Source organism: Mauremys reevesii, linkage group 1 (assembly GCF_016161935.1).
Source record: "Mauremys reevesii isolate NIE-2019 linkage group 1, ASM1616193v1, whole genome shotgun sequence".
Classification (NCBI taxonomy): Eukaryota; Metazoa; Chordata; order Testudines; family Geoemydidae; genus Mauremys; species Mauremys reevesii.
In genome coordinates, this window is record NC_052623.1 from 30,267,519 (window position 1) to 30,295,448 (window position 27,930).

Genomic DNA, 27,930 nt, shown 5'->3' on the forward strand with positions numbered 1-27,930 from the left:
TGGCAGTGGCACTAGCTTAGTAAAATTGTGAAAAATCACTTGGGGACAAACCTTGCCACTTTTATTCATGTGAAATATTGTCTATCTCCACAGATAGCCCCACTGAAATCAGTAGAGTACAGTACTTTCTCATGGTAGTAAAAGAGAAGAACCTGGCTCTTAATATTTTTGTTGTTTGAGCCACGGCATCAAGGCATTCAGGACCTGATTCTGATCTCACCTAAGCTGGTCTAAATCAGGAGTGACTACCCTCAAGTCAACAGAGTTAAATTGATGTAAATGAGAGGAGAGTCAGACCCTCGATCTCCAGCTGTGCCTGCCATTAGCAGTGGACGTTGAATAATATTTTATGATAAACTCCGGGATCTTGCGAAACATTTTCAGGAATGTTTTTGCCACTCAAATATTTTGGGTCAAGTCTCTGTGTGTGCAGCTCCTATTGACTTAAATAGGAACTCTCTATAGCAGAATTTCTTCTTATCTACTGACAAAAAACAGGTCCAGAGAAAGGTGAAGTAGGGAGGCATGTCTAGGCTTGCAGATGATGAAAGATTATGAGCACATCTACACTGCAAAAAAACAACAATCCTGCAGCAGTGAACCTCAGCCCAGGTTTCCAGACTTGGGGCTCACAGGGCTTGTTGTACAGAACTAAAAACAGCAATGGAGACATTCCCATGCAGGCTGGAGCTTGGACGCTGAGACCCAGCCCTCTTGGTAATGCCTACACTGCTATTTTTAGTGCCATAGTGCAAGCCTGAGGGTAACTGGTATGCTGAGTCAGGAGCTGACTCAGCACCCTGTCACTCAGATCACCACCAATATAGGTCAATTGGAACCTACCTGGAAGATCAATTAACAGAGTGGAGCTACAGCTGAGGGGCTAATTTGAGGAGGGAAGCAACCCCAGCGTTGGGAGTATATACATTGAAAGGAAGGAAGCTTTGGGATTTGCGTGGAGAGAGTGAAGGAAGGTGGAGCTAGGCAGCACCGGTGGCTGTGAGTACTGCTCCCTTCCCTAGAAGCAGGTAGGGAAGCTGGCTATGGAATATAAAGATATGTATATAACATTACAGGCTGTGACCTGATGAAAGAATATAATAAAGCATGGTGGTGGTGAAGGACACCTGGGATCAAGATCTGCAAGGACCCTCCAGGGACCACCAATTCTGTGGACCCAGTTCTAAGATTCACTTCTGCAATTGTTGTGTGTCCCCCCTCCAGTGTAGACATACCCTGTAAATAAATATCATTTTGGGAAAATTGGCCTACCGAGGTTAAAAATGCTTTGTTTGATTCAAACACCATGTTTTATTTTTCTTTGAGCTCTCACATCTGCATATCTTTAGAAATGGACATCCTAATGTTCATAGAATGCTAACAACTCCGGCATTCACCTGCCCCATTCTGCAATGCTGTACCTGGGGTGAGGGGAGAGAGAAAACCCTTTTTCCTGACCCCCGGGGTGATTATTATTGTTGTATTTGTACAGATTCCTCATATGGGTACAGGTTTCAGAGTGGTAGCTGTGTTAGTCTGTATCAGCAAAAAGAACGAGAAGTACTTGTGGGACCTTAGAGACTAACAAATTTATTTGGGCATAAGCTTTCATGGGCTAAAACCCACTTCACTGGATGCATGCAGTGGAAAATACAGTAGGAAGATATATATACACAGAGAACATTTAAAAAATGGGTGTTTCCATACCAACTATAACAAGACTAATCAATTAAGGTGGGCTATTATCAGCAGGAGGAAAAAACATTTGTAGTGATAATCAGGATGGCCCAGTTCCAACAGTTGACAAGAAGGTGTGAGTAACAGTAGGGGAAAAATTAGCATGGGGAAATAGTTTTTACTTTGTATAATGACCCATCCACCCCCAGTCTTTATTCAAGCCTAATTTAATGATGTCCAGTTTGCAAATTAATTCCAATCCTGCAATTTCTTGTTGGAGTCTGTTTCTGAAGTTTTTTTGTTGGAGAATTGCAACTTTAAGTCTGTAATTGAGTGTCCAGGGAGGTTGAAGTGTTCTCCGATTGGTTTTTGAATGTTATAATTCTAGATGTCTGATTTGTGTCTATTTATTCTTTTGCGTAGAGACTGCCCAGTTTAGCCAATGTACATGGCAGAGGGCATTGCTGGCAAATGATGGCATATATCACATTGGTAGATGTTCAGGTGAACGAGCCTCTGATGATATGGCTGATATTAGGTCCTATGACAGTGTCCCTTGAATAGATATGTGGACAGAGTTGGCAACGGGCTTTGTTGCAAGGATAGGTTCCAGAGTTAGTGTTTTTGTTGTGTAGTGTGTGGTTGCTGATGAGTATTTGCTTCAGATTGGGGGACTGTCTCCCAAGATCTGTGAGAGTTAGGGATTGTTCTTCAGGATAGGTTGTAGATCTTTGATGATGCACTGGAGAGGTTTTAGTTGGGTAGTAGTTTGCAGGACTCATCCAAAGCCCGTCCAAATGTGAGTGCAGGGCCTGGGGCAGGTCTGTGATGGATCCCATCACTTTTGCTACACAGAGTTCTCATTACCCTTTCCCTATTCACTCCACATTTCCTCCTCCTCCCCCATTGCTACAGGGAGAGGAAATGGTCTGGCATCCCCTGCTGCTGCCTACACATATTTCAGGCAGCAGCTCCACATGCTGTTCTCTCATTGGGCATACAGCGCAGCCAACTGAAGTCACAAAGCGTGTGGCCCTCTAGTCTTCATACATTAGCGTGGCTGTGCCATAGTATTTGATCAGCCAAATTACAAGTGATTAATCATATGTAAGTATACAACCCTAGGGAGAAATATAACATGTCATTATTCTCCTTCAGTAAACAAAGTTACCTGCTCTTAAATTCAAAGGGACCGTGGTATTGTATTTTCAGACTCACTATTCTCAGAAGGTGGCCAGGCAGAGCCGTAACTCATATTAGCCAGTAATGAGGATACCCCTAAGGTTTACACTGAAAATTTCACAGAGGCAGCAGTTTACACTATGATTAAAACAGACTGTTGGGATAAAACATCCACTTCAGCAGGTTTATATCCATTTCTGTCTCTGGAAGTGATTTCTAGTGTGAGTTCTTTGTAATTTCCAGTAATGCAGTAGGAATGGGGAAGATTGATACTGCCTCAGACTCTAGCTCAGTTCATTTTTCTTCCAGTGTGGATTCCTGTTAGGACTGTTCATGTGTAATATAATAAACCTTGCCTGCACCTCTATCAGTTAGGTCTTTGTGCATATATTTTCCCCAACAGCTGCCCTACATTAGCAGACTCATTGGCCTCATGATAGTGCTGTCCACTAATGCAAGCGATCTCTCAGTTAAACTCTCCAGTCCCAAGCTTTTACTCCTGGCTCCAACAAGATTGAGGATTGCTGAGGAGGCAGCACCAAATCCTTGGGCTTTCCAGTGGCTAGGAGACTTAGGAAGCTAAAGGAGGTTTCTGTTGCCTCTCTCTCTGTGTAGATTTGCTACTATTAACTGCAACTGTCTGCCTTTAGTTTGTTAGGCCAGCCTCCATCTGTGTCCTCACGTTGTTATGGATACTTTAATTTTAGACCATTTCTGTGATTCCTCCCGCAATATTTATAAACATAGCTCCTTTTGAAAAGGTCATTTTTTTCCTGTGCTCACTCTTGGCATTTATGGTACTGTCCATTTACCAACCATTATCACACAGTCATCACAGATATCTCCTTTAAAGTAAAGCGGAAAACCAAGGGACTCGGGTACCTCTATGTGATCAGCATTAGTAAACACTGATTTTTTTTTTGAACAGCAGCCAATATACCTTTTTCCCCTCTTTAGATTATTTTAATAAACATCTTATTTCTAATGAAGGATTAATTCCAACATATTTACAGCTACAGAGGCCAATTTTTTCTGCTCTATTACCCTTATCCCTCCACTCTTTACTATTGGCACTACTTCCAGATTTCTAGTCTTCTGGTAGTATCTCTGATTTTAATGACTTGTGGATCTATGCCAGAGAATATGCTGACTCCTAGTTTAGCATCCCTTAGCAAATCCCATCAGGTCCTGGAGATGCTGATTTGATGTTTGTTCCTCTAATAAGCTTTGTACCTTGGACGGGATCCTGGCCCACTATTCCCTGAGCAATAGTTGTTGCCTTCTGCTCTGCCTGATCGGTTATTCTAATGTCGCTTGTGACTAGAACACACCAGAAAAGTGGTGATTTTTCTTTTAGGTTCATAGGAATTACCCTTGATCCAGCCAGGCCATTGCCCTGTCCCCAGCTGTGGTCAGTTCAAAAACACCTATCCAGTTAATCACCTGTGAAATGATATGTCTGGAGAAGGTAAATTCCTTATTGAAGGAGATTTAATTACACCTATTTTAGCACATGTAACTGCAACTCTTATTATCAGTCATAAAAATTATACACTCTTAAAAAACTCAGCCACAGTATGTGACTCTGTGGCCGCCTGCTCAAGGGATTATTTACCTTTCAGATACTCTAATTTTACCAGACATTGATTTCATGGTTTGGCCCCCTGTCCTCATTTTATGGGACAGGGTGAAGGGAGGGATAGCTTGATCCATTTCTTTTATACCCTAGTGTTAGCAAGTCATCAGACTTTTGCTTCAGGGCTCAGCATGCCAACCCCCAGATCAAAATGAAGCCAACCTCACGTCCCCACCAAATGCGACCTAATTGGAACCCACCCCTGTTCATTTCTACTGCCTCTGAAGGGCCCTATTTCTATGATTGGGAGTTTCTGGGTGGGCAGGTTCTTTTACTGTCACCTAGTGAGGAATTCTTATCTTGTCCTTGCCAATCCTTACCTCCCACACTCAGTACGGTAAGGAAGAGATGAGAGATGGTAAAAGAACCTGTTCTATCCAGAAAAGCTGCTGAATAGTCATTGGTGCACTATTTCTCCTGGGGATATGGAATGAGTAGATTCTGATGGTGTATATCAGAATCTGATGGTGTATATACACACAGGGTATCATTCTTATCAATACACTTTTTAACCTTTAACTGTTCTTTAACACATTTTCTCTCTAAGCCAAATAATTTCAACCTATAGTGTTTCAAGAGGCATATATTTATTTTCTCTCCCCATCATATATTATCATTCATCTTAAATACATATTAAAGTAAGAGTATTACAAACCCACAATATTTTCTTTACCATATTCCTCACTGTGGGCTAGTGTGTGACTTGGATTCATGCCCATGCAAAGGAGTAAAAGGAAGGAAAACTCACCTTTATGCTCCTACATGGTCTACCTGGGTGTTCAGTCAAACCGCACAGGAGTAAACTGGGCACATTTTCTGTTTACTCCCTCTGTGGAGCAGATAGAGGTAGGGAATGAATGGGGAATGAGCAGACCCTTGTGGCCACTTTTCCTTGCTTACTTTCCAGAGTAGCTGAGCTGGTGCAGGGATGCAGTAATTTTCTCCTGATATAGGCCAGTTGTAAACTGCTACCTGTAGTAGTAAGTTACGACTTGCTAGGAGCAAGGAGGAGCGGTGTGCTGTGCGTCCAGCTCAGAACGCCTCCTAGGGAGTTGCTTAGGGTTGTGGCTAATCTAGCCATGTCATGTTAGAGGATATATCTGAGCAGTCAGTGCCCAATGTCTCTTATGTGATCATTGTTTTTAGCATTTAACAAAGTCTCCTTTTTCTTCATAGGAGTTTTTAAACATATTTCTGAACAGGGAATTTGGTGAGGGACCAGATTTCATGAATTTCCTGCACAAAATTGAACTGCTCTCAGGATGGCCTGTTGAAAAGCTGCCTTACAATAACCCCAGAATTTGTGCTTTCACCTTCTTCAGGTAAGTTGCTGCTGGAACCATAACAAATGAAACAGACTGATGCCAGAAAGCTACCAAGCTGGGATTCTGAGGCTGTCACCATTGTCTTTTGGGGATCTTACATGCATCTATGAAACCTTAATTCATTAAGGGCCCAGTCCAAAGTCCATTGGAGTCAATGGAAGGACTACCATTTACCTCAATAAGATTTAGTATATATTTATTACTGTTGACTAACGTGATAAGAAAACAAAAAGAAAAACAAGCTAAATTGGCAATGATCAACTGAGCTAGTCACCCTCCCACTCCCCCGTGGGAAACTGATGAACTAATTGTTTTCATCTAAATTTTTCATTGAAAATTTTGACTTTTCAGGAGGAGCAAAATTGTTTCAGAAATGCTACCATGTGGTGCCTCATAGGAGTTGTAGTGTTGACACCTCATGCTCCTATTCTTCTCCCTGGCTGTGATGCACCATATCTCCCATCTTGCTGAACTGTTGGCAGGAAGTAACCAAACTACAGTTCCCATGAGGCACCATGGCTCTGAATCAACAATTTCACCTGTTAAGTTTTTCAATCAAAACTCAAAAAGGGAAACAGACATGAAAAAAAAATTGTTGAAAAATATTTCAATGGACAATTTTGAACAGATGCATACTTGAGGCATAGAACATTTTAAGGAGAACAGGTGTAAGATTTCCCCCCATATTATTTGCTAGGTGAGAGGAATTTTTTTTGGTTGTTCTACCCTATGGAAACCACAAGAGAGAGATCCAGTTCTAAATTTCCATGAAGTTTGATGGGGATTGGCTGGACCATGGTTAATTTTATTCAATTACTTCTCATGTTTTATCTACTATATTGTGTAGAATGGATGAATAAGAGGGGAAGTATATAAAATGAATGATCTGTAACAGATCAAGAGCTTCTGTTTTTTGTTTACCTCACAACATAAAAACAAAGGCACATTCAATTAAATTAGAAGAGGCAAATTCAAAACTGATCAGAGGAATTACTTTTTCCACACTGTGCACAATTAGCCTGTGGAACTCATTACCACCAGAAGTAATTGAGGATAAGAATTTACCAAGATTCAAAAAGTGATTGAGCATTTACAATTTACATGGATAACAAGAATATCCAGAGTTATCATAATAATGCTAACATAAATGCTGGAAGGGATATTAAGCCTCATGCCTAAGGGCTTAAGCCAATCTCTAACTATTAGAAACCAGGATGAGACTTAATGTGGGGGACAGATTATCCCACATCTGCCTACTGTGGGATTCTTCCTCATAAGCACTTGGTGCTGACCACCATCACAGAGAACATACTGGACCAGATGGACCGTGGCTCTGATCCAGCATGGCAATTCTTATGTTCCTGTGAGAAGGTTCTGACAGAGAAGAATAAACTGTTTGACATTGTGTGCTTTCCTGCCTGCTTTCAGTTAAACACCAAGAATAAAAAGACTTATTTCAGAATAAGATCAGTAGACACAGTAGAGAATCTTACTTTTTTTGAGCTTTTGGTCTTTTTCTCTTCTTTTATATATATTTCTGCAGCCCATAAATGCAGCTTTTAAAAACCAACTTTAGCTGATCTTGCTATTGGCAAAGGGATAACTAAGAGGCAGATTTTTTATTAGTATTTGTAGGAAGCTTTATGGATAAATGTCAGACCTATTTATTTTTCTGCTTTTAAAATGTTATTGAAATATAGTTTGAACATACAGCCCTAGTAATATTTTTCCATTTCTGTCAGTTTCAGTACTTTGTATAAATTTCCCCAAATGTTCTATTTAATACATCTGTCCCCTGCTGGGTTCTCTTCTAAAGCAGCTCTGAGATGCACCTCCTTGCCCCACTGACTGATTCTTGGATTCCTAGCCAATTGGTAGACTTCAGAGGAACAAGATGTTGAGTCTTTCTTTATCATATCTTGATTATCTCAACTGGAGCCATGTAAAGTGCCCAGATGATAATAAATAACAGAATCATGAAGAGCAAACCCTCCCATTCTGTCCTCCATCTTACCAGCCCCAGTCCCATACCAAGTGGTCATATCATATGACTGGGGATCAGACTCTTGGACTCACTTTCTCTGCTACCATTTTGTGTGATCTTGGCCAAGTTGCCATGCCTCAGTTTCCCCAATTCTAAAGTGAACATTGGATGAACTTTTTCCTAGCACCCAGGGTTGTTTTGAAGAGTAATTAATGCATCATGTCTATAGAACTTCAGAGTATTATTGATTGTCATCATAGCCACCTTCCTACCACCCAAAAAGCTTTTGGAGGATGTGTCTTCCTTCAAAATGCATGAAATGCACACCTCCCTCATAGAGGCTATTGTTATAACGTGCTCCTCAAACATATATTCAGAAACCACCATATATCCTAGCCTGACCAATAATTCAGCACCCCAGCAGCATACAAAGGGATCTACCCTGCTTCCACTGAAGATCAGTGGGAATATTATCAGTGGGAACAGAATGTACAGGATAGGGTCCTGTAGCGGGGTGGCCACACGCTCCTGCCCTGAAGGGCTTAAAACAGCCCTGGGAGAGGGCTGTGGTAGGAGAAAACCTGGGCTGATCGGGGAAGTGGCCACAGCTGGGCCACGCCCCAATCAGGCCGCAGCTGGCCCTATAAAGAGGCGGTGGGCCGGGAGCACAGGCACTCTCTCTCTAGGTGCAGAGAGACTTGAGTAAGGTATCGGAGTAGAGTAGTGATGGGGAATAGGGCCAGGGAGCCGGGAAGCTCCCACCTGGAAAACCTCCAGGCTGCAGGCCTAGGCAAAGGCCTGAAAAGGTACTGGGGTTGCAGAGGTGCAGCTGGGGGTAGGTGGAGGCAGCAGGTTCAAGCCCCTCGTGCCGATGATGAATGATATGGACTGCAGTCTGCCCCATTGTGCGGGAGCTCGATGAGGAAAGGTGGGGCTAGACGGTGGGGATTCCCCTGGGAGGGGAGCCCAGAGAGTGGGGGTACTGCCAGGGGGCAGCACCCAAGGAAGAGGGGCACCAGGATCCGGGAGGGACACGGGACAAGCGACAGCGGGACATTGGCCTGCAGAGGGCGCTCTAAGGCTGGAGAGCTAATTCCCATACCGGGCCAGCAGGAGGCGCCGCAGGGGTGAGTCGTGCATCGCTACAGGCCCCTATAGCATAAATTAAGCCCCAGATTTTCAAAATGCGATGGTTAAAGCTTGGCATCTAAATCCACACTCAGCCACCTATTTAAGAGTGGCCTGATTTTCAAGTAATGCAGAGCTTCTACTCAACTTTCATACAAATGGTAGAGAACTGGATAAATTCATGGTGGTGAAGTCCATAAATGGCTATTAGCCAGGATGGGTAAGGAATGGTGTCCCTAGCCTCTGTTTGTCAGAGGGTGGAGATGGATGGCAGGAGAGAGATCACTTGATCATTGCCTGTTAGGTTCACTCCCTCTGGGGCACCTGGCATTGGCCACTGTCGATAGACAGATACTGGGCTAGATGGACCTTTGGTCTGACCCGGTACGGCCGTTCTTATGTATGTGCCAAGTAGGTCTCACTTTTGCTTAGGTGCCTAAACATGGGTTTGGATGTTTAACTGAAGGCAAGCAAGTCTGAAATTTGGGGCTTCATTTATACTGTAGGGGCCTATTCAGTTTGTAGTTTGAAAATTTTGACCTAGGTTTTAAATGAACCAAATCACTATGGTTAGATTCTAGATGGGGCTCTTTTGTAATACGTGCACTTTCTTGTCCTTCCAAGGGAGAAAATTATAACTGATTGGGATAGGCCATTCTGTACTGGCCTTTGATCCAGTGTCTCACAACTTACTGTTGTTGACATAATTGTTGTTCTTCCAAGTTCTAGCGAAGGGCAATGGAAGCTAGTAATGGTCCTATTTATTGTTAGCTGTTAAAGTGACAATCTGATCTGTTCATTTTATTTTTTTTATAATCTCTTCATTTTACCTTACTGGCATTTATTTTCTTGAGGACAAACTCATCACTACAGCCATGAAGTTAATTTGTGTTCCATCACTTTTTAGGCCAGGAACAGTCATTACAAAGGATTCAAAGGCATCATCCAAAATTTATGTGATCAAAACAGTAAGTAAATCCATAATATTTACCGCTAGGGAGGAATCTTCTATTCTTCCAACGGTCATCAGCACTTGCATTTGATTTACTGTTTCATATATAATTTTACTACCACTTGTGCTGAAAGCAGGAAAGGCCACAGAACCATGGATAAAATGCTGATACTCTAACAATAAGTTATGTATTATACTATTTTGTAAAGTACCAGCCTTAATCAGCTTTATCATTGGTGGCAGTCAACCAACAGAGTGGATCTTCTAGTTTTAAAATCCTAGTGTACTTGTGGGATTATTATTGAGTTTCCAGTTTTGCCATCTCATTTGGGAACTACAACTGCAATACTTAGCAGCAATTTGCATCCTGATAGAATAGACTTATAGACTTTAAGGCCAGAGGATACCACCATGATCATCTAGTCTCATCTCCTGCACATTGCAGGCCACAGACCTCATCCATCCACTTCTGCAATGGGTCCATAACCTCTGGCTGAGTTACTGAAGTCCTCAAATCTTGATTTAAAGACTTCAAGTTACAGAGAATCCACCATTTACTCTAGTGCAAACCATGGAAGTGACCCATGCCCAGGTCTCTGCCAATCTGACCTAGGGGAAAATTCCTTCCTGACCCCAAATATGGTGATCAGTTAAACCCTGAACATGTGGGCGAGACCCACCAGCCAGATACCTGGGAAAGAATTCTCTGTAGTAACTCAGAGCCTTCCCCATCAAGTGTCCCGTCTCCAGCCATTGAAGATATTTGCTAATAGCAGTTGTGGATGGGCCCTATGCTGTTGTAGGCAGCCTCATCATACCATCCCCTCCATAAACATATCAAGTTCAGCCTTGAAACAAGTTAGATTTTCCCCCCCAATTGCTCCCCTTGGAAGACTGTTCCAGACTTTACTCCTCTGATGGTTAGAAACTGTCATCTAATTTCAAGCCTAAACTTGCTGATGACCAGTTTATATCCATTTGTTCTTGTGCCAGTTTTGGCCCTTAACTTAAATATCTCCTCTCCCCCTCTGGTGTTTATCCCTCTGATGTATTTATAGAGAGCAATCATGTCTCCCCCTAGCCTTCATTTTTTTAGGCTAAACAAACCAAGCTCTTTGTCAACAAAGGATCCACTGGCAGTTGGAGACATCCAGAAGGGGGTAGCAAACCACAATATTGTGAACATTATGTGTATTCATAAATCTATAGTAATCTGTCCATCTACACAAGACCAGCAATGACAGTGAGAAATGGAACCAGTATGAATCAATTGGCAACTAAGAAATGGAATATATATATTAGATATATTGTAAGTGTAACTTGCTTTATATACACCAGTCCAGGAACAGAGGTGGTAACCAAGAGCATGTGGAGCAATTTCTTTTTTTCACAAATCTCAACCCAACACTAATTCCTGATTCTCAGAGCCCAAGTCAGAGAACAACCTCTTCTGCTGCTCACACAGCTACCTCTTCAAAGACTACTTCCTTATTGCAGTACCTTACATAACAAACCAAACCAAACAAAACCCATCACCACCATCACCACTAAAAGATTTCTTCCCAAGACTGAAAATTTGCCCAGATGCTAAGAAAAAACGTGGAAGACTATGTTTAACAGCATCATCTAGTACAGGGATTGGCAACCTTTGGCATGCAGCCCATCAGGGAAATCCTCTGGCAGGCCAGGACAATTTATTTACCTGCAGCATCCACAGGTTTGGCCGATCGCAGCTCCCACTGATCATGGTTCACCATTCCAGACCAACGGGGGCTGCGGGAAGTGGTGTGGGCCAAGGGATGTGCTGGAACGCGAACCGCGGCCAGTGGGAGCTGCGATTGGCCGAACCTGCAGACACTGCAGGCAAACAAACCGTCCCGGCCCTCCAGCGGATTTCCCTGATGGGCTGCATGCCAAAGGTTGCTGATCCCTGATCTAGTGACACTTGACAAAACAGTAATTGTTGAATATAGTGTTTTGCATTTCTAGCATGTGGTACAAACATTAACCAATCCTTGATACATATCCCTGGATAGAATTAATGCTCCAGAATAGCCTTATGATACAATTATAGGCTCTGATGCAGCAGTTGGTAGTGCGTGGGCATATTGCTTCCCATCTGCAAAACTTCAGTGAAGTCAATGGGGCTCCAGCAGTTGCAGAATTGAGGTCTTGTTTTTAGTAGTAAGTATTATCCCAATTTTACACATGTAATTTGTGATAAATAAATACAATGAAGTATAGTAAGCAAATATTCTGAAACCCACATTCTAATACATGGTGGGATTAATTGGGTGAATCAAGAAGTTAGCCCCTAGCAGTGGTTTGCATTCAGAACAGAGTATTAATGGTGTTAAAACAAACAAATCTACCAGCATGTGGAAAAATTCAAACTGACTGGAAAAATATTCTGAGGCACACGATTAAAACTCAAGGGTTGAGTCAGGGGATTTTTTAATCCTTTGTTGGGCCACAAGGCAAAGTTCCTAAATACATGACTGTAGTTTAAATTGCTTTGGGGTATAGTCAAGAGCTGTTAATTTAAAGGCCTGAATGAGAAAAGGAAGGGCTAAGATAACGCAAGTGATCCATTCAGGCTCATCTGATTGAGGTGTATTTGGAAAAGTAAAAGTTATCTTTTCTTTCTGGAACAATGAAAGGACCCAGTGGAAACAGAATTTTAATGAAAGCATTTAGGTTCAGAGTCGTTTTATGTTTCTGGAAGAGCAGTCCCTACTTATACTCTGCCTCTGTTACAAGGATTAATGGGCCAAACTCAGACCTGGGGTAAGTCTATTGACTTCATCTGAGCTGCAACACCAGCATTGAATTTGGCCTATTGAGAATGTACGTAAGCCACGCTAGAATATTGCTTTCACTCCAACCAAGGCGGATAATTCCACACCATCCACTGCTTCCACCAGTGGACAACTGTCTGTGTATTTATATGGTCCCTAGCAATATGTTACCTGAGTTTCTTCATGTGTTTATAAATAAAAACAACGTTTCATTCTTTCTTCTCAGCCTGTCAGAGAAATAGCTTGATTAGCCTGGAGTAAGTTATTTTGTTCATGTTCATGTGTCTGAAGGAGTGGTCTGTTCCATGTGTGGAAATTACTGTGGGAAAGCTAAGTCAGAGAAATAAGTTTTTTTGCATTTAATTCTGAAAAATGTTGAGTTTTGTGGTCATTTTTATTCCTTGTAGCAGTGAGTTCCGTAGTCTAGGTCCAGCTCCTGTGAAAGTTCTGTCTTCCACACTCATGAATCTCCTGAGATTGGCTGACAGTTTCTTTGTTCCCATGGAATCCAAGTATCACATGAGGACAGGGCTGTGGAGAGAAGATGTAATCACTCACTAATCCCTTTGAGGGCTTTGAATTTGAAGACAGACTTTGAACTGGAGAGTGGAGCACTGGGGTGATACGTTGATGGTGACCTGCGTTGATAAGCAGAAGGGTTGCTGTGTTTTGTACCAGTTGGAGCTTTTTCATGGTGTGTAGCTTTATTCCTAGCTAATAATGAGTTGCAATAATCAAACCTGGAGGGTATGAATGTGGCCAAGACTGTGTCTAATAGGATGGGAATAATCTTCTGGCCAAATGCAGATGGAAGTGAGCTGCTTTCCCCCTCACACCCCACTATAGCATCCTCACATTCATTTTAACATACCCCAGGCAAATCATATGCTGATTGTCCTTGCATACCCTCTAGTTTTAATTGGTTTAAGAATGGTATTGTGGGTATTTGGTTATGCGATACAAAAATGGCACCAACAATGTAGACAATACAATAAAAAAATCAAGCCAACATAAATCTATAAAAATGCTTTGGGGATGAAACCTGTTTGTTCTTAATTGTCAAAGAGAAGCCTTTCCAAAAAGTGTGAGAAACAATAATAACTGAGTATTTTAACCTCCTTTCTCTGCCTCTGCACGCACACAGTAAAAGCATTGTGAGAAGAGTTTACATATAACCTGAGCCATGGAAAGGACAAACTAAAATCAGAAGGGCAATCATGCATCTAACATAGCTAAATAATAGCTAAAGTGACACAAATGTGGTATAATTTCAGTGGTTGGGGTTAGTGTGCAGGTGCTGAGTGCTGTGATATACAGGAGGTCAGATCTGGTGGTCCCTTCTGGCCTTAGACTCTTTGACTCTATGACAAAGCAAGGATTTCAGACATGGATGCACAATTGTCTAGCACATCCCATCTCAAAGATTTGTCAGCTAAAATCCTGAGTAGTATCAGTCAGCACAGAAAAAAGAAAATCCTTACTTGTATTTTTCTTTGGCCCCCTGCAATACTTTCCTCATGCAGAGAATTAACCAGCCTGATAGAAATGAATCCATCTGCTTAATACTTCTAGGATAGTCATGTTGACCATGTTATCAACCATATTGATTGTAGGCCTCAGTCTTCTCTTGGAAGCACAGACCTCCACCAGGATTATATGGATATTTGCACCACATATTGCAAATCAGGTGAAGTGACAACCATATCTACACTGCCTAAAATGGCTAAAAATTGCCTCCTTGTGGTCAGGATCAATATAAGGGGGGAAAAATCATATATACACAAACACACACACACACACACACAAAGGTGAGGGATACTAAATTTGCCCAGTAATTTGTTTGCAAAGAATTATTCAGCCCAGTGCATTTTTTCCAGATAAATGTTTTAATACATTTTTTGTAATAATTAGTGGATGAGGTCTGGATCATTCTTAAGGCTATAGTGCAGTGGTCACCAACCCGTCGATCGCGATCGACTGGTCGATCCTGGAGCCTGCAAACTCCGGGCCACTAAAAGTCTGGTGGCACAGAGGGGGGTTCAGGAAGGCTGCCTGCTTGCTGGGCCTGTGGCCCCACGCTGCTCTTGGAAGTGTCTGGCTGTGGGCAAGTCTCTGTGACCCGTGGGAGGGAAGGAAGCAGCTCTGCACGCTGCCTCCACTTCCAGCACCGTCCCCGCAGCTCCCATTGGCCAGAAACTGCAGGGGCAGCACACAGAGACCCGCTGCCCCACTTGCCCCCAAGGGCCACAAAGACATGCCAGAAGCCAGTCGCTTCTGGGAGCAGCGTGGGGCCATGGCAGGCAGGCAGCCTGCCTGAGCTGTGTTGTGCCGTCGGCCAGGAGCCGCCTGTGGTAAGGGCCTCCTGGTCAGAGCCTACACCTTGCATCCTCTCCCTCACCCCACCCTTCTGCCCCAGCTCGGAGCCCCCTTCTGCACCAAACTCCCTCCTAGAGTCTGCACCCCAACCCCCTCCCGCACCCCAACACTCTGTTGAGCAAGTGACAGGGAGGGGTGAATGAAGTGAGTGGGGCGGGGCCTTGGGGAAGGGGTGGGGAGAAACCCGGGTTGATCTTCAAAAAGTGATCTCGTGCGTAAAAAGGTCGGAGACCACTGCTATAGTGTAATCTTGAGGTTTCAGAATTATAGCTGGCTCTAAATTTCTGCCTTAAAAAGTGGGGAAATTTCTGGATCTTCTCACCCCTATTCTTGAGCTTGTTGGACTTTTTTTGACTGCTGATCAATTTTTAAATTTTGAAATGCTGAATTTTATTGAAAAGATAAAGGATTTTTTTCTATTTTTTCAAATTTCTTTTCTTTTTTTTTAACCTGTTGTAGTCAGTGTCTTCACTGGCCACCTTTTAAAAAATGTCTGATATGCAGTAGATTATTTTGTTTTAATTTATACTACTACTACAGGGTTACTTTCATACTGGAAAGTATTGATTTTGTGAAGATCTCTAAGAGCTACTAATTTATCCTTGTGCTGCCCACATGTAACTTCATGGCAAACTGTGGGAATAAAACTCATATATCCTTCCACTTCAGAAGCGCTGTCCCCTTTCCTTTCATTACCTCTAGCAGTATGGGGCCTATGAGTCACTATGACATGCTTTTTAGCAGTTCTGTTGCTACCCAGCAGAGGGCAGTGGTACACATATACACTAGTGAGTTTATTACAATACCAACAACAACCACACTCTGGTGTTCAATACTAAAAATATAAAAAACCTGTAATGAGTCTCTTGAATTTTAGTCAATGATATCAGCTGCATTTTGTGAGTGTCGCTATAAACTGGGTGATTTTTTTGAGGGCCTCTAACCCTTACCATGCTCACTGCACAGGTTTTCTTTTCTCCTTGACTACACAAGACAGACAAGCACTGATATATTCTTGGCTATGAATTATTCTCTTAGAACACATTTGATGTTCATATATGGTCTCTTGGCTGCCTATACTCATGCCCATCTGTTAGGATGGCATGCCAGTTTCTTTGGGCCATTGGTGCCAACCAACAGTGGTTTTACATGGGCAGCCGAATGCTGCAAGTGCCATCTCTCTTGGAAGAGTCCCTTCTTTTGTTACAAGATTGCCACATTATTGCCATATGGCTCTTTAAATCCACTGATAGTTTTGTGCCCTGACACAATGTTTGAACATTGGAGAGGTTGAAGAGCACTGGCAAGCAGTTTTTGAAAAGTAGCTTAATGGCAGTGCACGTCAAACACAGAAACGCAGGAAGAAGTAGTTTTGTAAAAATCTGTAGTCATTAAAAAAAGAAGACAGCCAAGTAATTTTGGTTTTAAGTGGCATCTTTTTAACTGGCTGGGGTGTGGGGGAGGAATCACATCACTGCACACTAGCATTAGTCAGTTTCAAATATACAGTGTGACCAAAAACATAAAGACTCAGTGTTCCATGAACAATCAATAAACATATTAAATAATTATGAGCATAAAAGTTGACTGGATAAAAATGGAAAACATCTGGGGACAGGAATCAGAGGCCTGCAAGATAAGAGAGGGAGGGAGGGTCTAAGACAGGACTGGCATTGGAAAAGAAATCAATGAAGTGGAGAAATACAGAAAGGCTTTTCCGTACAATGGAGCCAAAGACACAAAATGAGCTACCTTTGACAATAATGATCAGTTTAATAATGGAGATGAACCTCAAGTTGTGGGTGTGAGGAAGAGAGAAAGGACATAGAATAGAATAATGTGCCTTAAACTCAAGTACTTGGATAACTTTAAATACGAAAAGCCCCATTTTGAAATTGGACAGACAAGTTGCAATGAGATTGCACAAGACTTGTACTGACTTCCATCTGGAGCTCTGTTTGCAGCCGAAGGCAGAATTTAGCCCATATAGAGCTAGGAATAGATTCACAAGGGATTTAGGCACCTAATTCCCAGATTTGGGGACTACTGGTATTCACAAAATCCTCGCTTAGCTGCCCCTTAACCCTGTAGGCACCTAAACTCATTCAGCAGTAAAAGCTCCCTACTGCCTCACTCTAGGCATTCCTCTGCCTAACTCACAGGTGGGCCCTGATCTCGTAGGTGTGCTCAGAGGCCTACTAGCTCAATGGAGGAAGACTTCCCTCCTAACCTTGATGCACACTAACATTTATTGACTCAAGATGTAAATTATGACCACCCCCACGGGTTAGCAGTAGAATTTGAACCTGGATTTACAGCACTAAAAGCATGAGCCACAACAACATGAGCAAATGGAGTCAATCCTACTTAGCCTTTTTTGTGGGGGGGGGGGGAGGAAAGAAAAACAGTCAGGGTATGTTCTATGAAGAGTCACAGAGATTAAATCAAATTCAGAGTCTTCCTATGGCAATAAAAAAATTTCTTGATGCTCACTGAAGCAGGAAATCTCTCTCTTTGTTGTTACAAACTGAGTCAACCCTTGCTATGGGTTGAGTTAAAACCTTGTTGAAACTGATGTATGAATGAAAACAACGAGGATTCCTGTGGCACCTTAGAGACGAACAAATTTATATAAAATAAACAAATAAATTTGTTCTTCTCTAAGGTGCCACGAGGACTCCTCATCGTTTTTGCAGATACAGACTAACATGGCTACCCCTCTGATGTATGAATGTGTCCTTCATTTAAGATAGTTGTAAAAGACAATTTAGAGGCCACACCTAAACAAGGCTGGGTAGAGTCAGCCCAGAAACTAGCACCAGGTGGATAGAGGGTTCAACTGAATATTGTTCTGACCAGGGGTCTGTAAGCTCAGAAATTGCTCCTTTTGTTTTGGATTCTTCCTGCTGTTGTAGGAGCAGGACTTGTGCATTCCTTGTAAATAAACACGATTGCATCAATACTAGACTCCACTGTCAATTTCCGCTCCTAACTGCTCAACCTTCAAGGCCTCGAACTTTGACTAGCTGCTGGGGTCTAAAGGGAAACAGTATTGTTACATATATTTGGAATTGTCTTCTGAAATATTTAGGATTCTTTTCACTGTAGCCATGAATTTCTTTTTGTAAGCCATTCACATTCTAGAAGGGAAGTTAAGTTAGATCCTTGAGAGTTCTGTTGTGCAAATTTTCCATTTAAATGACTCAGAAATAAAATTTCACATTTCCTCCTTGAGTTGGCCTGTACATTCATGAAAAGGATCTGAAATGTACAGGACTCTATGAAAAGCACCTGCTGACCCTATCTTTCCAATGTAAGGAAAGGTATTGAGTAGAAAGCACTGTGCAGTGGCTTGTACAGAGAGAAAGAGTAAGCCAGAGAGAGAGAATACAATAAACATCGGTGGGAGAAAAAGATAATCCATAACTGAGAGTTTTACATTGCAAACATCAGACATTTTTCTCTATATATTCAGGTAATAATTACCTCATTATGTTTCTATGATATATTCTTTATTCCTACTGCTTTTTGGTACCTGACAATAATTTTTGTAGCTACAATACGGCAGAAATTACAGTTGATATTGGGCCTGTTTAATTAGCTGCCTGGAAGAGAAAGATAATTTCTTATTATTTGTCTTATGTTTGGAGATAATCCCCTTCACTCTGGAGCGAGAAGACATCCTGCAATTACACAGAGCTAAAAACAGTCCTTTCTTTCAGGGGAGGCTGCGGGTCCTGAAGGCAATGACATCTTCTAAACCTCGGCTATCATTAAAGTCTTTTAGATACTGTAAGTCTTCATTTTTATGGAAGCATTTGGTTTTTGTTGTTTTTTTTTAAACAATGACAATCAGCTTCTCGAGTCTCACATTCTGCACTGTAATTTTCTACATTCCATGCATTGACAAGATTCATTAGAGATGTCCCTTTTGTGGACATGCCTGTGGAGATTTGTGAGCGGTCTCCCAGAACTGATGAGTTTCCTTTTCGTTTGATTAAGATTCTTGTATGCTGAGCCCATTAACTTGTCTTTGCAGTTCCTCCACTGAATTACTTTTACTCTGTTTTTGCCTGAATCTGTTTCTGATCTCATACCAGTGGAAATCAGGACGAAATTAAATACAGCCAATGGCATTACACTAGTGCATAGCCAACAGCCCCATCAAGACTGCCAGGGCTCACAGAGGCAGCATGGTCCAGTAGATTTAGCACTGGACTGGGAGTCAGGAGCGGAGCTGGCCAAATTACTGCATTGGCATTCCCTAATCTCTGGCCAATGTTATGTTTCACAGCATATAAACATAGAAGTTAGATTAAAAATATAAACTACTCTTGCTGGAAGATTGCAAACTGACACCACTTTATTTTTTAGAATTCAAACTGATAACACACAAGAACCCTAAAACAGAGAGAGACAAAGCAGGCTACTCCATAAAGCAGAGAGGCATGACTCACTCCACCGTCTGTAGGCTGGCTTTTCACACACTGATTGCATGCTGCCCTACAGAGCCCCCAACTTACAACCAGGACCAGGAAACCCCCACCCACACACACACGCCTCCTAATATTAAAGTGATAGGTTGTAATTCCAACAATACATCACAGGCTATAGGATATGCTGAGGTGAGTGAAGTTTTTCCACTTTGTATAAAATTCTCAAATTGTCATGGAGTGGGGAAAGAGAATGAGAGAGTGACTGACTGTAACCAGGTGACTAGGGCACTCACCTGGGAGGGGGAAGACCTGGATTCAAGTCTCTGCTCCAGAGCAGGGATTCTGGGTCTTCCATATCCCAGGGGTGTCCTAATCACTGGATTAAGTATATGTTCCTCCTCGTGAATCTGATCCCATGTTGGTGGGTGGGGGGAGCAAAACTATTCAATGAATTTGTGTCAAATTTGTGAATAGTTTTGAGTCAAATGAAATTGCAATTTTTAGTGATGAAATTATTTGTCCAAAACATTTCACCCAGCTCCGTCAGGAGACCCATGTTCTATTTCCAGCCATGGCCTGGGCAGAGTCATTTCAGCTTGCTGTGCTTCTGTTTCCCCTCCCACTCTTTGTCTAGAATTTAAACTCTTTGGGGCAGGGCACGTCTGCACTGGAATAAAAGACCCGCGGCATGGCCACAGCTGGCCCAGGTCAGCTGACTCGGGCTTGTGGGGTGTGAGTTGCAGGGCTAAAAACTGCAGTGTAGACTTTTGGGCTCTGGGATCCTTCCCCCACATGGGATCCCAGCGGTCAGGTTCCAGCCCGAGCCCAACCATGTACACAGCAATTTTACAGACCTGCAGCCCAAGCCCTGCAAGCCCAAATCAGCTGACCCAGGCCAGCTTCAGGTAATTAATTGCTGTGTAGCTGTACCCTTACTCCATTTATAGTAAATAGCACAATGTGGCTCTGACCCTGGTTCAGGCTAATTCTTTCTTCTTAGAATATTTGGGTATGATTCTCCACTCCATTATGCCATGTCTGGCTATTATTTGTGATTTGTAACTCCATCGATTCAATTTTCTTTAACACCTTGTCACAATATTATTTTTTAAACTTGCATTTAGTTACACTTCGAATAGTCTAACAAATAAGAACATTTCATGTCAGGGACGACCCACCCTGTGAGGTAACTTCTTTTTTTCCTCCCTTTTGGTCAAAATATCCATCTCAAATGCATCCAGATGGATTTTACCTCCAGTATTATGCTATTTCTAAAAGTGCAGAACTACCACAGATAGCAATAGGAATCCTGCTTCTGTAGGGAGAAGAGAAGCTTGAGGTCAAGATCCACCATACGTAGCTAAGGGAAGAATTCTTCCCTCTCTTTGTAATGCTAAATGAACCCATTCAGGAAAAGAAGCAAAAGCTAAAGATAAGGGCCCAAATGCTGCTCTCAGTTATATCTGAATCCACAGTTTTCAGGACATCGAAAGAAGCCTACAGTCATCAGTATGGAGGTTCAGGGCTTAACTCCAAGAGTGAGGCTGCCATGTAGCCATCACTGGTGGTGACCCTGACATCCATGAGTTTAGTTCGCAAAGGGGTTTTCTGATCTTGTTAGCCTTATCTTAAGCGTTTGTGTGTGTGTGAGTGAGAGAGAGGGGTGGGGGGAGATAATGCTTCAGATCTGCCACTGTCCTCCTCATCCCAGCCTGGGAAACCTGCTCCCAGTTAGAGCTGGTTGGAGAAATTCTGACAAAATCCTGCTGGCCGGGCAGTTTGTGAAACCTGCCTTGTTTCGGGTCAGATTGCCCATCTGGCTCGAAGGCAGCCTGCTTGGTGGGCTGACAGGAAGCTGAGAGTCAGGGAGCCCTGGCCCTGGTTTTCATTCCAAATCCGAGTTAAACGAAATTTTCTTTCTCCAACCAGCTGCAGTACCAAAGGATCAAATGAAGTGAGAGACATATTGTGGCATCAGCATGTCCTGTCAGGGCTGGCAGTGTGGTCAGGTGGACTAGACATAGGATAGGGAGTTGTAAGATCTATGTTCCAGTCTTGTGATTTCCTCTCTCGGTTAACTTACCAGTGGCTTTCAACCTTTCCAGACTACTGTACCCCTTTCAGGAGTCTGATTTGTCTTGTGTACCACAAGCTGCATCTCACTTAAAAACTACCTGCTTACAAAATCAGGCATAAAAATATAAATGTGCTATAGCACGCTATTACTAAAAAAAGGTTTATTTTTCATTTTTACCATACAATTATCAAATAAGTCATTTGTAATATAAATATTGTACTTAAATTTCAGTGTACAGTATATAGAGCAGTGCAAACAGGTCATTGTCTGCATGAAATTTTAGTTTGTATGGACTTTGCTAGTGCCTTTTATGTAGCCTCTTGTAAAACTAGGCAACTATCTAGATGAGTTGATGTGCCCCCTGGAAGACCACTGCATACCTCCAAGGTAGACATACCGCTGGTTGAGAACCACTGACTTAGAGTGATTTAGTGATTAGAATTATTATTACTATTATTATTAGATTAGAGTGATTAGAAGTCAATTTATCCCTCTCGGGAAAAGTGTGTATGTCATGTGGATCAAACAATTCATGTTTGTAAAGCACTTTGAACAAGTAAAGCATAATATAAATGCAAAATAATGTTAATGTTAATGACACATTTGGCCTTTGTTCCCCATCCTTTGTGGATGCAGACAGGGGAATTTGTCCCTTTAATTGGAAAATATCCTACCCACTGCTTTGAAAACATAGGTGTGTATGTGTGTATATTATATTAATTATATTAATTATATTATATTATATTATATTATATATTTAGCCAGTTACAGCAAATGGCCGTAAACATCTTTCCTATATGTAAAGGCCTTGATCATGATAGAGACATACTCAGTTCATGGTGTTTGTTTTTAGTAACCAAAGATGTTATTAATTACAGCCCAACTCTACTGTGAGCCCATTAGTGATGAAGGGTATTCGTATGAGGCCCTGACCAAGGTACTGTAGCTCATTTCACTAATTTCATTTAAATGCTGTCCATGTGGGAAAGGTTGACCACATTAACTTGAAAATTAATGATGATATTTTCAATTTGAAACTTTAAAAGCGTGCCCTAATATTTAATGCCAAAAATCTAATAGAAAAAATGTCAATTCTGGCTGGAAGTAGGCCACACTGTAGCACTGCCACTTTCCAGTTAAAGAGAAACAATCATTTTTTAGATAACAATGTAACATACTAGAGAGAAAGCCAAGTGAATCCTTTGCATTCATAACACAATTCTCAGTAGGCTACAATAGCTGCTATCCCAGTGCTATTGGAAGATTCCATCTCTAAACAGAGGAAAAATATTAAACCCTTGGGACAATAGGTTATGCATTTTAAGAGCACATGTGTGTTAGTTTGTGCACAAGAGGAAGAATGGTCTGCTGACTAAAATAATCTCCTGGAGTTCAAGAGATCTGGTACAATTCTTGATTTTGCCACAGATTTCCTATTTGATCCTGGGCAAATTACTTACTCCTTCTATACCTCTATGGTTCCCATCCATAAAGGGCTGGTTGGAAATTTCCCATTTAAATTGTTTTGACAGAAAATTGTGTTTTGCACTTAACTAAACTTTTTGCAAAAATGTCTGGAAAATTTATATTTTTCATTAATAAAAACCTAAAGCCCCCAACTGAAATATTTTGGCTGAAAACGGAAACATTTTGATTTAGAAATGCCAACACCATGGCACATGTGACTTGTAGTTTAGTTGCCTCAGATACACGTTCTTCTCTGTGAGCAGAGCTCCCCAGCCAGACTACATCTCCCACAATGCACCATTGCTAGAGATTCCCATGATGTGCCACCTCTCCTCTCCAAGATGGGGACGTTTTCACTTTTTTGGTCAAGGTTCAGTATTTGAATTTTCAGTGAAAAATCCAAATTTTCCAAAGGAACAGCCCCCCCCCATTTTTCTAATAATAATTTATTATTTTCTAATGACAGCATTTCCCCCTTCTCCTGCCTCATCCATTTAGATTGTAAATGCTTGGGTGCATTGATTGTCTCTGACTATGTGCTACCACAGTGCCAAGCAAGTTGAGGTCTGTAGGTGCTACTGCAGTACAAATAATAATAACGAAGAAATAATAATAAATAATATGCACAGTTGGGAGTTAAAAAGGAAAGTCTCGCACCTCAGAGGTATGTAAATTATGCTGTGGGCCTGATATTTATGAGACAGGTTGCTCTGATTTAGTGGTTGGAATATAAGACTAAGAATCAGGGCTCATGAGTTCTTTTCCTAATTCTGTCACTGATTTGCTCTGTGGTTTTTGGAAGGCCAGTTGAATGCCCTGTGTCTCCATTTATCTGTGTATAAAATGAGTAGGAAATACAAACCTTTTGTCTAATACCTCGTCATCTCAGTTCCAACAAGGAATCGGTATGAATCCCAATGGTTTCAAAGAGATTATACAAGTGAGCAGGATTGGGATCTTTGTGTAGGGGTGAGACAAATAAATGTCAAGTTTTGGTTCCTGTTACATGTTCCACTGAATCCATGTCTGAGTGGAACCCAGAAAGTTATCCAGAACATCAACCACATCAGATACTCCAGCTGCACCATTCCAATACATATTCTTAGCCCCCTAGTACCCACCTCATTCACATGGTACAACTCCTATCAATGTCAATGTGGGCACCCAGGGCTGCTGCCACTGTGGGGGTCACTGATGGACTGCACATGAATGACCCCTGCATGGAGCCCCCCAGCTCCACTCTGTATGCCCGAGGCCCCACCCTACCCTGCTCCTTCCACACCTCTCGCCCGCTGCTCCCATGCCCCCAGCCAAAGAAGCCCTGACCAAACTGCCCAAAGCACTGGCCCACCCACCTCAGCTGCCCCAAGTCCTGGGCCTCACCCGCCCCAAGTCCTGGGCCACCGGCTGGCCTGAGCCAGCCCAACCCCTGGGCTGCCGGCTGGCCCAAGCACTGGCCTGACTCCTGGGCTGTCCTGAGTCTTCCTGGGCCACTGGCCAGCCTAAGTCACTCCAGGCCGCCAGCCAGCCCGAGCCAGCCCGAGCCACCAGCCCAAGCTGAGCCCCCACTGCGGCCTGGATTAGGAGCAGCTTAGCCTCCCCGGCCTGTTATACCCGCCATCCATGGGGTCACTGTTCTGTGCCCAGCCTGATGAAGTGCCTCAAGACAGCTGCTGAACAGCTTAAATGGTTTCTTGCTTACAGTACCATGCAACAGAATCATGGGGCACCAGACTCCACTCTCTCCCCTGACAGGGGAGACTAGTCGACATGTGGAGAGGTATTCAGTTCTGCCCATCAGATATCTGCTCACTCAGTCTCTTTCTACTCTGTTGGTAGGGACAGGGGGAAGGGAACCATCTCTGTGTAACCCGTGCTTGGTGTGGCACACTGCCCCTCTCTAGCGGCAGCTAGATCAGTTGGAGATGAGTCTGCTACAGCCTTGGCTCAGAGACTTGTGTCTTTTAGGTCATGCAGTAGAGCCCCATGCATTAAGCTCCAGAGGTGCCAGGTTTGAACAAGGCCACCAATGACCAGGGTCTGTCAGCGTTACATGTGCATCCTCTGGAGGAACAAGGACAAAGACCCTGCTGCTTTCAGCTCCCATTTCCATAGAGTGTGGGAGTGCTTGGTGGGGTGAGGAAGATTGAAAGAGAGTGAAACTGAAAGACAGACACGGAGAGAAAGATCCTGTAGAAGTATGTGGGAGTTTTGCCATCGGCAAAAGGTACTGTGATTTAGGCCAGTGTGTGGAGATTATAATGAGTCTAATGAAGACAGCTAAATAATTTAAGCAAACTATAAGCAGACAGCAAAAATCAACTGTCCTTCTCAGTATCCGGCATGGTAAGCATCCATGTCCACTGTGCATTATCCAAACTGTATAGTTATCCCCTACGGAGCCTGTAGCAGGGTGGACCCTGCTCCTGCCCGGAGGGGTTTAAAAGCAGCCTGGCAGGGCTTGAGAGCTGTGGCTCTAAAAGCTGGGCTGATTGGGGGAGTGGCTGCAGCTGGGCCATACCCCAATCAGGTCACAGCTGGCGCCAATAAAAGGCTGGAAGCCAGAACTACAGACAGTCTCTCTCTGCCTTCAGAGAGAGAAGGGCCTGGCTGCAGGGAGCTTGAGACTGAATACCTGAGTGAAGCAGGGCTGGGGAAAGGCTGAAGAGCTGGGGAGCTCCAGCCTAGAAAGCCCCAGGCTGTGGCCTAGCGAAGGGCCAACTGGTACTGCGGGTTGCAGAGGGCAGCCCAGGGGTAGGCCAAGGCAGCAGGCTGATGCTGTGATGAGTAGGCTGATACTGAAGTCTGCCCCAGAGTGTGGGGCTAGACAATGACTGGCAGTAGCCAATACTGAGGCAAGGTGGGGCTAGAGGGTGGGGGTTCCCCAAGGAGGGGAGACCCAGAGAGAAAGGGGTTACTGCCAGGGGCAGCACCCCATGTGAAAGGGCACTGGGTCCAGGGAGGGACACGGGGGCCAGAAGACAGGCAGATCACCGGCCTGCAGAGGGCGCTCCAGCACTGGACAGAGCTAAATCCCAGAGTCACCAGCAGGAGGCGCCGCAGGGGTGAGTCCAACCCGTCTACAGAGCCCTTCTCTCCCGGTAGGGCTTTCTGACAAACTCCTATCAAAAGTATTCAGTGGCAGAGAGTAGATTATGATTATGTTGAAGTACAAGAACTATTATGATTCACTCAAAAATTGGTATTAATACATATGGAAATCCATCTGGACAGTGGAAAACTCAGTCTGTACATTTCCAGTTTTACCCAATGACATTAAAATAAATAAATCTAAGGAGCTGCACCCTATTATGCATGTTTCAATGAGTGAAATAAAGAGAGAAGGTTGGTGGTCTATGAGGATGTCAGAATATTAAGGTCCACAGAGAATTTTTATTAATATTTGTCATATAGTAGAGCCACAGGCCCCAACTAATATCGGAGACCCATCCTTCTAGGCACAATAGAAACACCGATATCACCTGCCTCAAAGAGTTTGCATTCTAAATAAACAAGACAATTAAAGGGTATAATATCCAGCACAAGGTTAGGGGTTGCGCGGTTAAGTGATTTGACCAAGACCACATGGAAAATCTGTGGCAGAGCTAGGAGTTCAATTGCCTGCATCTGAGTCCAGTGCTTTAACTACAAGACCATCCTTTCTCTATGTGGGCTTTTCCTAGAGGGATTAAGAAAGGAGAAGCATTTGTAAGGCAGCCTTAATAAAGAGGAGAAAAAGTTGAAGATAAATGGTGGGCTCCACAAAGGGACTTAGGCATCATGGTGCCTAGAAAATCACAGGACAGCACTGCGATCCACAAAGCCTGAGTTAGGCGCCTAGGTTCCCTATACAATGAACTTGTCGAGATAGGCACCTTAGACTACAAACCACAAAGCCAGCACACTAGGCAGGGAACTGCCTAAAATAGCCAATGGGAGATGCCAACCAGAGGTGTGTGTGCTAGGCCCCACCCCTCTCCTGGAGTTAGGTGCCTAAGTCCGGGCTGCAGGGAGACACTTAGCTCTGCTTGTGATCCATGAATCAGGGAAAGATAGGCATTCCGCCGACTAGGTTGCCTGCAGGGCCCGAAACAAAACAGCTACGTGTGGGAAACAACCTCCCTTATAAACTTTACCTTAGTAGTTAAGGTACTAAGGTGGTGGGAGACCCCAAGTTCAAGTCCCCCTGTGATGGGTTCCCCTGGGGTACCACTTGGAACTGGGGTATGACTAAGCCCCCTGATCCACCAGCCTGGGCTCCCTCTAATACTGTACTGCTGTGACAAGCTACAAAGCCTTCCAGCCTGCCACTTTCACCAGCATAGATACAGGTAGAGACACACCCAGCTGCAGTTCCAAGCAGGCTCTGCGACCAGCCCCTGCATGGGAAAGCTACTCCCAGCAAATTGGGCATGCCCCCACCTCCCCGGTGTATAAACCCAAAATTATACCATCTTGCACTGCACAGGAAATTGTACAGATGATGTCACTCCCGCCTTATATAGCTTTTGCATATGGTGGGAACCCTTTGTTCCCAAAGCTTGGTTCCCAGAGTGGTCTGTGGAAAGACACTGACATCCCAAGATGGAGTCTAGAGACATGTGGTCACATCACATGTCTTTGTAGAGTCCTAGCAGCCATTACCTGGAGGCTGTCTGTAGCCTTCTCAGGAAGGCTCCCCAGGTGGGAGATAAGCTTCTCCTAAGGCCTATTGTTTGTTCCTAATGGCTCATTGCCATGAATATGCCCTTCCCCACCCACAATATAGACTGAAAACATCTTTTTAGTGGCTGTTACCGAGGTGTAACTACATTTGAAATACAGATACCTAGTCAATATTCATAACTTCACATACAAAAATGATACATGCATGCAAATAGGATAATCATAGT